Raw genomic sequence first — 11362 nt, 5'->3', positions numbered from 1 at the left:
AGAGCTCCCCTTTGTTTTCCTAACACCACACAGGATATTCCCCAAATATTTCCATAGTTTGCCACACCCCAAGTCTTTTCTTATTTGTCAGAGCAAATTCTCTTGACCAACATGCAGCCCATCACCTACTTACAGGTGTGACCATGAAGTCAATGAACCATGGCAGGAGTAAGAGGGAGGACCTGGCTTGGACACCTGCCCCTTCTGCCCCACTGGCCCTGGCCCAAGGTTCTTCAGTTTTCTGAGCCTCACAAAGTTCACCTTCAAAATGCCCTCCTTTTCTTTCTCCCATGGGTGCAGGGAGAGGCCAAATGCTATGTGGTATAAGAGACATAAAAACATGGGAATTCCTATTCCAGACTCCTTGGCAGATCCTCTGCACTGTAGGCCTGGAAGGTCCCCAGGCAGCTGCAGAGCCCTATTTTATGGTTTCCTTCTAAATGCTTTCAGGAGAAACTCAACAAATTGAGAAAGCATTAATTCAACAGCAAGTTTTCCCGTTAAAAATGTAATTTTTAAAATATATAGAGAAATGAGTTAAATTTGTAAGAATAATCACCATGTTCCTGTTGAGACATTGTCAGTGAACAGATAGAATGATAAAGGTTTTAGAGGAAGAAATCTAACATAGCATTTTTTGTATGGAAAAAATGCTCTAAATATCTAATAGAAATTGGAATGGAAACAGGTCTGAAGTACTACTTCTCATCCATGAGATTGCCCAGGATTACAGAAAAGGGAAACTGGGAAATACTGGGCGCCATGAGAAAACTATTGGTGAAATTCTGAATCATGTCAGCTATTCTGAAAAGAAAAAAAAAGAAGAAATTTGGAAATATGGCCAAAACACTCTGAAAGTGGGCAGAACACTTGACCCAGCATGAATACTCCAAAGCCTGAACCCCAAAAAGATCAAAAAAGGAGGAAAAATGCCCTTTGTACAACAACATAGCAACTCTTTTTGTGGTGGCAATAGGAACCTCATCAACTGGAGAATGACTCAAGGAGTTACTGTATATGAATGTGATGAAATAATATGAAAAGCTGATGAAGGGATGTTTACAGAGAAAACCTGGAAAGAACTAACAGAGTGATCTAAGGAGAACTAGGAGGACAATTTATACCAGAAATACTATACCGTATTGAAGATGCTTTAAAATGTCACAAAACAATACAATGAGCATTCACAATTCTGAACAACCTGTGATGAAACATACTATCTACCTCTGGTAAGAAAACTGTTCAATTTAAGTGTGCAGAATGAAGCAGGTTTTCTTTATTTTCTTTCAACATGAAAAATGGAGTTATTTTAAAAATGGCTATATGTATTAATAACAGGTTTTGTCTTTCTGGTTTTCTCAAAAGGCTGGGGAGTAAGGTGAGAAAACTGAGACCAAATTGGGGAAGTGACACTAACCCAAGGTCCCCTAGTGATTTAAACATAGAATTCATACTTTGATTCCAAATTAATATCTGGGTGCCCTTCTATAAACCTGGCTTTACAGGGACATGGGTAAAAAGCCCCCAAAATGTTGTTACAAGGGCAGTCATGATGCCAACATCAGACCAGGATTGCTTATGTTTCTCAGAAATGTAAAAAGTATAATGGGGAAACAAACCCCCATACAACCTCAGGGAGTCATAGGTGGCAATTCTGGACATCAAGGAGGGGGAGCAGACAAACCTGTCCAGAGAACAGAGTGGGATTTCTGAGAACAAGGAGAACTGGCTTTGAAATCTGCTATGGCTGGCTGTAGACTGCATTCCTTCACTTCTGCTGGTGCTAGCTAAGTTCTCAAGAACATAAGGGTGCAAGAGGCCGGATAATTCTGCCACTTTTCCCTTGCACTAAGATAATCATGTTACAGGCCCTGCATGGCAGGAGGGAGAGAGACAGAAACACAGGACACAGCTGAGTTGGGCATTTAAAGGAGCAACAAGGGTTAAGAAGGCAGAGGTACCCAGGGATGTCTCCCCTCCTTGCACCCACTCCCTAGCCTGGCTTGCTGCTAGTGATGCAGCTCAAGTCCAGAACAAGGCGGCTCTCTGCAATATTGTGGGTCCCAATGCCCACGTTGCCTGTGGCACTGTGCCCAAGGTTCCCCCCCACGGAGGCCATGAGGAAGGAAGAAAAGCTAAGTGCCAGAGTGGGTCCAAGGGCGTCACTTTCGACAGAAACTGCAGGCAACCGCCCTTCGGCCCAGCCTCCAGGTCCATCCTGTTAGAAATAATCCTCTTACCAAGAATTCCACTTGGCCATGAGTGAATTTAGAAAAGAAAAGATTTTTATTTCATGTCATTATGACGGGTGACTTAGCATCCACCTCTTCTGAAAAAGGGCCACGGTGCAAGCATTTTAAAGAGTTATAAAAATCTTTTCCAAATTCATGCAGATTCGATTTTCCCGCCTTGCTCTCCATTGGCTAGATGCAGCCTCCTGAACCTCCCGCTTCTGTGCTCTCCTCCCCAGAGGTTCCCCTCAGACCCCTCCTGAAGCCCGGGTGCCTGAGCAGAAAAGCCTGGCTCTGCTAGGTCACAACCCTGATGAGACCCAGGCCCCTAGGACTTATATTCTGCCTTCACTCAGAACTGGGAGGACTTTTAACCTGGTGCAAACAGAACTCTTGCTTTTGTTTGGCACACTCCTTACCTCAGAGCAGAGTCCTGGTGCCCCCCACCCGGCCACCGCCACCCCCTGGGACAGCCCTGGGGAGGGCAGCGTCTGAGTGACAGCAAGCTACCTCCAGGCTCCGCCCCATCTCCCTGACCCTCGCCCCTCCCACCCTGTTTGGAACCCAGCCTGGAAGCAGACAGCTGAAAGAGCTAGCACCAGCCTCCTGGCCCCCGCTGCTGCCATCCTGCACGCACGGCCCTCCTCCCCCAGTGTTCCCCAGGTGCCCTTACCTGAGAGTCTGGGCTGGGTCCGCCACAGAGGGCAGCTAGGTAATTCCAATCAAGCAAGGGTAACAGGGGCGGGGCTCCCCTGAGGAACTATCTTCTACCTAGCAATAGCACCCCTTGCCTCCTACTCGGAGAGGCATTGTGGGATGCGGAGGGAATGGCTCCCCCAGTGACATAATGAAGGGGTGGGGTTTTCAAGCTCAGCGTCACTCACAGTGCAGGCGCAGGGAACTGCTGGCTCCCTGGGGGCGACACATGGAGGCCTGGACCAGAGGCTGGAAGGCCTGCATAACACGGGAGATCCACCGGACCTGTCTCCGTTTCCTCGTGTGTCCCACGGGGATGTCTGTTTCCCTCCCTCAGGGCTCCCCAACAAGGACTACAGAAACAAAAAGTGGGTGAGGCACAAATCCTTTATTCCAAATGAAGCAGAAAAGGTGTAGACACAAGAATCACTGCATACACTCAAGGGATGAAAAGGGTAACAACGGTTACAATACATGAGGAGGCCAATGGGAAGGCCCTTCCAGAGGGAATGTGGTTTTGTAAAAGCCCATTAGGCTAGACTTCATCTCTGCTGGGCTCTGGTGTATCCAGACATGTTGCCAGGGGCCATATTCTACAATGAAGTTTTCCTGGACAGACAACAGTCACTTTGTGGAAAAGACAAGTGCCCCGTACACAGGCCTCTCCTAACATTTACACCTTTTGCAATCCATAAACCTACCCAATTGCTGGAGACTTTGATACTCAGTAACCTAGGATTAAGTAAGGATACACACTCACAACGACACATAATGACCCACACAAATATGCCTCAGATTCACCCATACCCACACCCATTCAGAGGTGCTTACAAACATGCTTCACACACACACACACACACACACACACACACACACACACACACACACACACACACACACACTAGGGATGGCCTTGAGGCCATATGGAGGCTAGGTGGGAGACAGGACAACTGCCCCATTTCCCACCCAACTCTGGGGACCCAGCTGGAACCAGTTTACAGGTTTCACAGTGGGGAAGGAAAATAGCCCTTTTGTACTGACTGATTCTACTGAGCTTTTGCTTCAGCAGACAATAAAAGGAATCTTTAAACAATTAACAAGTGATTAAAAAATGATGAAGCCCTCCCAGCATTAAACCAGCTGCTAGATGGTGGGTACACAGACACAGCAAACCCTCCCTTGTGGGTGATCATATATATACCTCAGCACAAAGAAGGAAAATACATGATAGAAAGCACCCCATTTACAACACACACCCCTCAGAGATGAATCAGTCTCACTTGGCTAGAAGCAGGCCCCCAAAGATCTAGAAACGGGCTAAGAACATTTAACCTCTGTTCTGTCCAAGTCCCTCTACTATGTCAGAAGGCAAGCATCACACAAGGCTGGAAGAACAAGGAACTTCAAGGTTCCATACTCTATAGGTCAAGCTCTCCAAGGGGAGGGGGGGAAGGGCCCCTTTTGGCCAGATAGTTGTGAAGGAGTGATAAAAATGGAAGCCAACAGGAAAAGGGAAAGGGTTTGGGAAGCAGTGATGGCTCTTCCTTCAAGGAGAACTTCTCCATTGATGGATTGCCAAGATACATTTCTATGTCTCAGAGGAGTCTGGAATGGAAAAGGGAACAGCTTCTGCCCCTTCTCTGAAGGTCAGCAGAGACTTCTGGGGTACTTGCAGCAGGGATGGACTGTTGCAGAAGATTCCAAGGCTTTAGGGCCAAGCTCTCATAATATTTACCTTCAGCTTCCAAAGGGAGACTGTTGTGCAAGGAAGAAAATCTGTGTCTGGAATCAGAGGACAGGGTTCAGTCAAAGATTTCCTGATCTGCTTCTCCTTGGGAAAAGTGCCTAACCATCTGGAGCCTCACTTTCCACATGCATACAATGAAGGGGTCAGATTATGTAGCTTGCCTCTAAGGTTTTTTCCTATACAAAATCTCCCACATGGATAATGAGTAGAGGGGGAGAACAAAACTCCCTTGGGATAAGGGAAGGCTTTTATTTATACTTTTGTATCCCCAGCACTGGACCCAGAGAAGGCCCAAATAAAGCCTTTTTGAATGGTACTAAATGGGAGGGAGCTGATACAGTCAGAAGACTCAAAGGAAACCTTACATACAGAAAGAGAAAAAAGTACCAGAGATCCTGCTGGTAGACCTAGAGTCATGAGCAGGAGGCAAAGGGAACACCAACAAGATCAAAAACCCTGGTGTAGGACTACTCCATTATTGGACCATGGACAGTACTCCTCATGTGGTCATCAAGCTGGTGGCCACCCTGCCTGACACAGAATCTTGCTCTGACCTCAGACCCTGTTGCTGAGGCCAGGGAAGCTGTCTCACTCACTGTCAGGCCCTGACAAATGTACCAGGGGACTCTGGGTGGAAGAAGACCAGGAAAGGTCAGACACAATAACACTGGGAAGGGAAGGGGAATGCCATGGTGCCATGGCCAGGGAAGGCCAGGTAGGAGAGGGGGCCACTGCCCCTTCTGTCTCCCACCTCTGGGGACCCATCTGGAACCAGTCTACATGATTCACAGAGGGAAAGGAAGAAAACCCTTTTGAGGTATCTGCGTCTACTGAGCTCCTCTGGCTCAGGAGAAAACTGAGGGAATTTCTGTCCAGCAACAGTTACAATGATAATGGTAGCTAGCATTTACACAGCAGTCTAAGGTATGCCAAGCAGTATACGTATGGTATGCCACTGGGCCCTAGGAGGGAGGTGCTAACCTTCTGTCCATCTGACAGATGGGCAAGCAGAAGTGAGAAAGCCTAGGAGACTTGTCCAGGGTCTCCTAGCTACTGCATGTCTGATGCAGGATTTGGAGGCAGGTTTCTCTGAATCCAGGTCCAGAACTCTATCTACAATGGCACAGCCAGCTGCCTCTAAACTAAAGGAGCATTTACAAAGCAGTCACTACATGCCAGACATTGGGGAACATGCCAGGGTTTGGGGGAAAAAGGAGAAATAATCCCTGCATTCGACCACATGTACAGATCTGTATGAACAAACAAGATCATTACAGAGAAGGAATTCATATATACAGTGTCAATCCCTCATCCAGGAGATCCAGCGTCCAGAAGCAGGGCCTCTGCTCCCGTGTGGACCTGTGGATGGATGCAGGCAGACAACACTTGCCCACCCACTGCAGAATGCATGACACACACAATCAGGAAGGGCAGAAGCAAAGACTTAGCTTTGGAAGGGAGTCAAGGGCCACACACTCTGAACATCATGACCCAGCATGCCATGGGCATGTTCTTGACAAGGATAGTGCAGCCCTGCTGGCACAGTCAGTACCAATTTGGGACGGCAGATAGGAAGATTTCTCCTGCCATCCCTGCTAGCTGTGCCTGTGTATCCTAGATAATGCACCTCTTTCAGGAGCAGGCATCCCATGACAGAGGCTGATGCATGTTTCTGAGGACCACTATGCTTGATGTGACTTTTCTTGTGTCAGGTTGTAATAAGACACACAAAGGAAGGAAAGGAAGACATGGGAAGGTAGTTGGGGATCCATCTCAGGGTCATGTCACTAATAGCTCTCTCCCCCAGCCCCTTCCTATTGCTGGTCCTTTGCTCTTTCCTTCCTGTCACGGTGACAGCCCCTGGAATCCATTCCATTCCATTACTGCTGCTTGGACACCCCCACCCTCCAGTCACAAAACAACAAAACCTTGCAACTGGCAAACACCAGGGTAAATGCCCCAAGTTTCACATATAGACCTCAACTAGCTGCTGCTTCTGACCCACCCAGATATCAGCCACTGCCTTCTTCCTTTCCTCAAGGATATTCCTTTTGGGCCTAATAAGATAGGCATCTTTTACAAACAAGTCCAACAGCAGCAAGCCCTGGGGACCTCTGGTGGTCATGTCCTCTTCAAATTGAGGCCTTTCCCTTTGTAGACAGAGGGAGTGAAGGGGAGCTGGCAGGGGCATCTGGGTCACTGCTACAGGAGATTTCTCCAGCTGATACTCTGAAGGCCTGAGCCTGGACATTTAGGGAGGCATACAGCAAAGAGAGAAGGACCATTGGGAAGCTTCTGGGGGGCAGTCTTTTGTGTGCTCCTGGCTCTTACACAGAGGCAGGGAAGGAGCTGACCCTCTGGATCTGGAGCCCAATCACTGTGGACTCACCTCAGCTTCATCCTTGTTATAAGAAGGCAAAGGGATGGAATTTCAGGAAGGGGCTAAGGAAGGGCTCTGGGCTCCGAGGGAGACACTCCAGCTGGAGACAGTCAGAAGGAGTTTGGGAACTCCACAGAGGAGGGGACAGGCAGGCCTCTTCTCTGCTTGTTCTAGTCACAGGAAACACCTGGCTGGAACTGGATGTGCCCAGCTCCAGGGCACTGAATATCACTTGTGGTGGTAGTGATGGTCAGGATGGTAGGGCCTGTCCCAGCAGCTACTCCTCCAGCTCTCCAGATAGGAGACACCCTGGAAGTTCCCAGTAATGACTGGCTGCAGAGGCTATTTTTTCTGACTGGAGCTGGGTTTCTGTGCTCCAGGGATGTCTGTGTCATTATTGGGTGGATAGGGGAGGGTACCTCAACATGGGCTGGCTCCTCCTCAGCAACTGGAAAAGTGAGGGGTGTTCAGCCTTAGCTCCTAGCCCAGGGTGGTCTGGTCCACATGGTGAGGGCTGGCTCCCCACTTCTGCTGCAGCTAAGTGGTCAAGGGGGCAGCTGTAGATCAGCCCCCAGCAGGCTCCACCAAGCACCCTTTAGCACCCTCCATTTTGGGGAGGCCCTTGTTGTCAAAGAGCCAGCCATAGGTAGAGAAATAATCAAGGCTCAGCTTGTCCTGCAGGAAGGGTAGCTGAGTCTGTGGGCTCTTCTCAAACCTGTGGTACAGATGTGGCCTCTCCAAAGGTTCTCCAGGTTTCCCTAGGCCTGGAGAACATCACCACCTGTCACTCTCCTGGTGCTGGCCTTCCCAGGACTTGGACTCCCCACACTGGAGGTCCTGTAAAGAAATGTCAGAATTAAGTCAGCAAAGACTTCACACAAGGCCAGTGTCAGGCTTCACCAGTGCTGAGGATCTCAGAGCTCCCCTTTGTTTTCCTAACACCACACAGGATACTCCCCAAATGTTTTCACAGTTTGCCACACCCCAAGTCTTCTCTTGTCAGAGCAAATTCTCTTGACCAACATGCAGCCCATCACCTACCTACAGGTGTGACCATGAAGTCAATGAACCATGGCAGGAGTAAGAGGGAGGACCTGGCTTGAACACCTGCCCCTTCTACCTCACTGGGCCTGGCCCAAGGCTCTTCAGTTTCCTGAGCTTCACAAAGGTCACCTTTAAAGTGCCCTCCCTCCCTCTCATGGGGGCAGGGAAGGACCAGCGCTAAATGGTATAGGAAGCACAAATACATGGGAATTCCAGACTCCTTGGCAGACCTATGAGGTCCCCAGGTTTCTCCTTTACAGCTTCCTTCCAATCACCTTTCTGGCAAGAAATAACTCCTATTTATAGTAAAGTGTGTCCCAGACTGGCAAACCCTCCCTTCTCATTCAGTTTAGGGAGTGCCCACAGAGATCCACTTCCTTATTTCAGTTGCAGCCTGGAAGGATGCAACCACATATAAGCAGGGGGGCATGGCAGTGGAAGACCCTTTCATTAGGAAACAGGAGAATGTGGGGAGGCAAGATTGTTGTGGGGAGGACAGTGGACCATAGAAACTTGACCTTCTTTTTCTCCCAATTTAACCTGACGTTGCATCTTTAACTCCAACAAGCAGTGTTTTATATGATAGTACACTTTGAAATATAGTTTTGCTCATATACAGGCAGTGTGGGGCAGCAGACGGAAACCTGGAATCAGGAAGACCTGAGTTCAAATGCAGCCTCAGATACTCCAGCTGTGTAATCCTGGGTCAATCACGTCATCACGTTTGTCTCAGCTTCCTCATATGTAAGATGACCTGGAGAAGGAAAGGGTAACCCACTTCAAAATCTTTGCTAAGAAAACCCTGAAAGGGCATGAAGAGATGGACACAACTGAAAAACCAGATGCAACAACAAAAACTGCCAGTGTTTTCAGCATGGATTCTTCGAGAAACTCAGGAAATTGTGAAATAATTAATTTAGCTTCAAGTTTTCTTGTTAAAGGCATTATGTCTATAATATATAGAAAAATGAGTCAAATTTCCAAGAATAAGCACCATGCTCCCATTGAGAAATAGCTAACGTACAAAAATAGATAAATTTTAGTGGAAGAAAGCCAATCCATTATTAACCGTATGGGAAAAATGCTGTAAATCACTAATACTTAGAAAAATGAGAATGAAAGGAACTCTGCAGTATCACTTTTCATGAGATTGGCAGGATTATAGAAAAGGGAATCTAAGAATGCTGGAGACTGTGAGGATTGGTGGGCTGGTGAATTTGGTCAATTATTTGGCAAAACATTTGGAAATATGGCTAAAAAATTTTGAAAGGCAGCACCGCATTTGACCCAGAATTGTTCCTCTGATATCCACAATCTCAAAAATCAAAAAAGAAGGAAAAAGATCCTTTTAAAAAGTAATTATAGTAGTCCATTTTTGGTGGCAGAGAAGTGAACAATAAGGAGATGCTTGTCATTTTGGGGATGACTGAATAAGTTATGTTACATGAATGTCATTGTGAATAGTACTGTGCTGAAAGAAATGATGAAGGGAATGGTTACAAAGAAAACTTGGGAATACTTGAATGAAGTAATACAGAATGATGAAATGAGAACCAGGAAAATAATTTATAGAATAACAACAGTACTGTATAGAACATGAACTTTTAAAAGCAGTATTACTAAGTAGCACAATGAACAATCACAATTCCAAAAAACATTCCACAAAATGCAAGATGAAACATACTATCTACCTCTGGTAAGAAAATTATTGAACTTAAAAGGACAGAAGGAAGCATGTTTTCTTCTTTAAAAATTTCCTGGATGGGGAAAATGGAATGGAATTCTTTAGAGTGACCATACATATAAATAATGGTTTTCATTTTTTATTGTCTTCTCAAAATGTTGGGGAGTAAGGTAAGAAAACACATCAACTGGAAGAAGTGACATTAGCCCAACATCCCCCATGAATTGATTTATAGAATTCATTCTCTGATTATAAAGTCAGCGGTCCTGTCTATTCATACCTGGGTGTCCATCCATGGATATGGCTTTACAGGGAGAAGAAAAAGGGCAAAAAGATCCCCAAATGGTGTGTTTTAAGGGCAGTCATGGTGTCATATTAGACCATATGAAAATGTAGATTTTTCTTACGTTTCTCAGACTAATAAAATGTGGAATGGGAAACAAACCCCCATACAACCTCAGGGAGTCACAGATGGCAATTCTGGACATCTGGAGGGGGAGCAGACAAACCCGTCCAGAGAACAGAGGGGGATTTCTGAGACCAAGGAGAACTGGCTTTGAAATCCGCTATGGCTGGATGCAGACTGCATTCCTTCTCTTCTGCTGGTGCTAGCTACGGGCTCAAGAAGGCAGAAGGAATACAAGAGGCCGGATAACTCTGCCACTTCTCCCTTGCACTAAGGTAGTCGTGTCACAGCCCTGCATGGCAGGAGGGAGGGAGGCAGAGACACAGGACACAGCTGGGCGTTTAAAGGAGCACCGAGGCCTAAGAAGGAGGCCTGGCTTGCTGCTAGTGACGCAGCTCGAATGCAGAACAAGGCGGCTCTCTGCATTTTTGTGGGTCCCAGTGCCCACGTTGCCTGTGGCACTGTGCCCAGGGCTCCCCCCCACGGAGGCCGTGAGGAGGGAAGAAAAGCTAAGGTGCCAGCGGGGCGCCAAGCGCGTCAGTTTCAATAGAAACTGACGACAACCGCCCCTCCCCCAGCCCCGAGCCCTGAAGCCCCGGGCCCCGGGGAGGAGGCGGCCGGGCGGCCCCGGCCGTGGGCAGCCAGCCCAGCGGGCTCTATCCAGGCCCTCTATCCAGGAAGGCTTCCCGGAGGCCTCGGGCCCAGGGGAGAGTACGCCCGCCCTGGGGAAGTCCAAGGACGCGTCGGGACTGGGGGCGCAGAAAGAGCTCGGAGGTGCCCCTCCCAGGACCGGGCCTCAGTTTCTCGCGCAGTCGCTCGCCCTCGGTCCCCGCACCCCTGCCCCCCGCTGGCAGTAACCTCCCTGGGGGCGGCGTATGGCCCAGGCCCAGGGTCTGCCTCCCCGCCCTGCGTCCGCCCGGAGGCCCGTCCTTCCTCACCCCGGAGCAGAGCAGAGGTCCTCTCCGCCCGGCCGCCGCCAAGGGCAGAGGCAGGGCATCGCAGCGCCCCGGGCGGCCGAGCGGGAGAGCAGGAGACGTCCGTGCGGTCTGCCCCGTCACCGCCGCAGAACTAAGCGCAGCAGGGAGACAAAGAGGCGAGGCCCGCCTCCGAGAGGCACGTGACTCCTTAAAGGGCCGACGCCCTCCTCGTCCCCCCAGCCTCCCGAGCCGAGAGC

Source organism: Notamacropus eugenii, chromosome 5 (assembly GCF_028372415.1).
Source record: "Notamacropus eugenii isolate mMacEug1 chromosome 5, mMacEug1.pri_v2, whole genome shotgun sequence".
Taxonomy (NCBI): domain Eukaryota; kingdom Metazoa; phylum Chordata; class Mammalia; order Diprotodontia; family Macropodidae; genus Notamacropus; species Notamacropus eugenii.
This window is presented reverse-complemented; position numbering follows the sequence as displayed.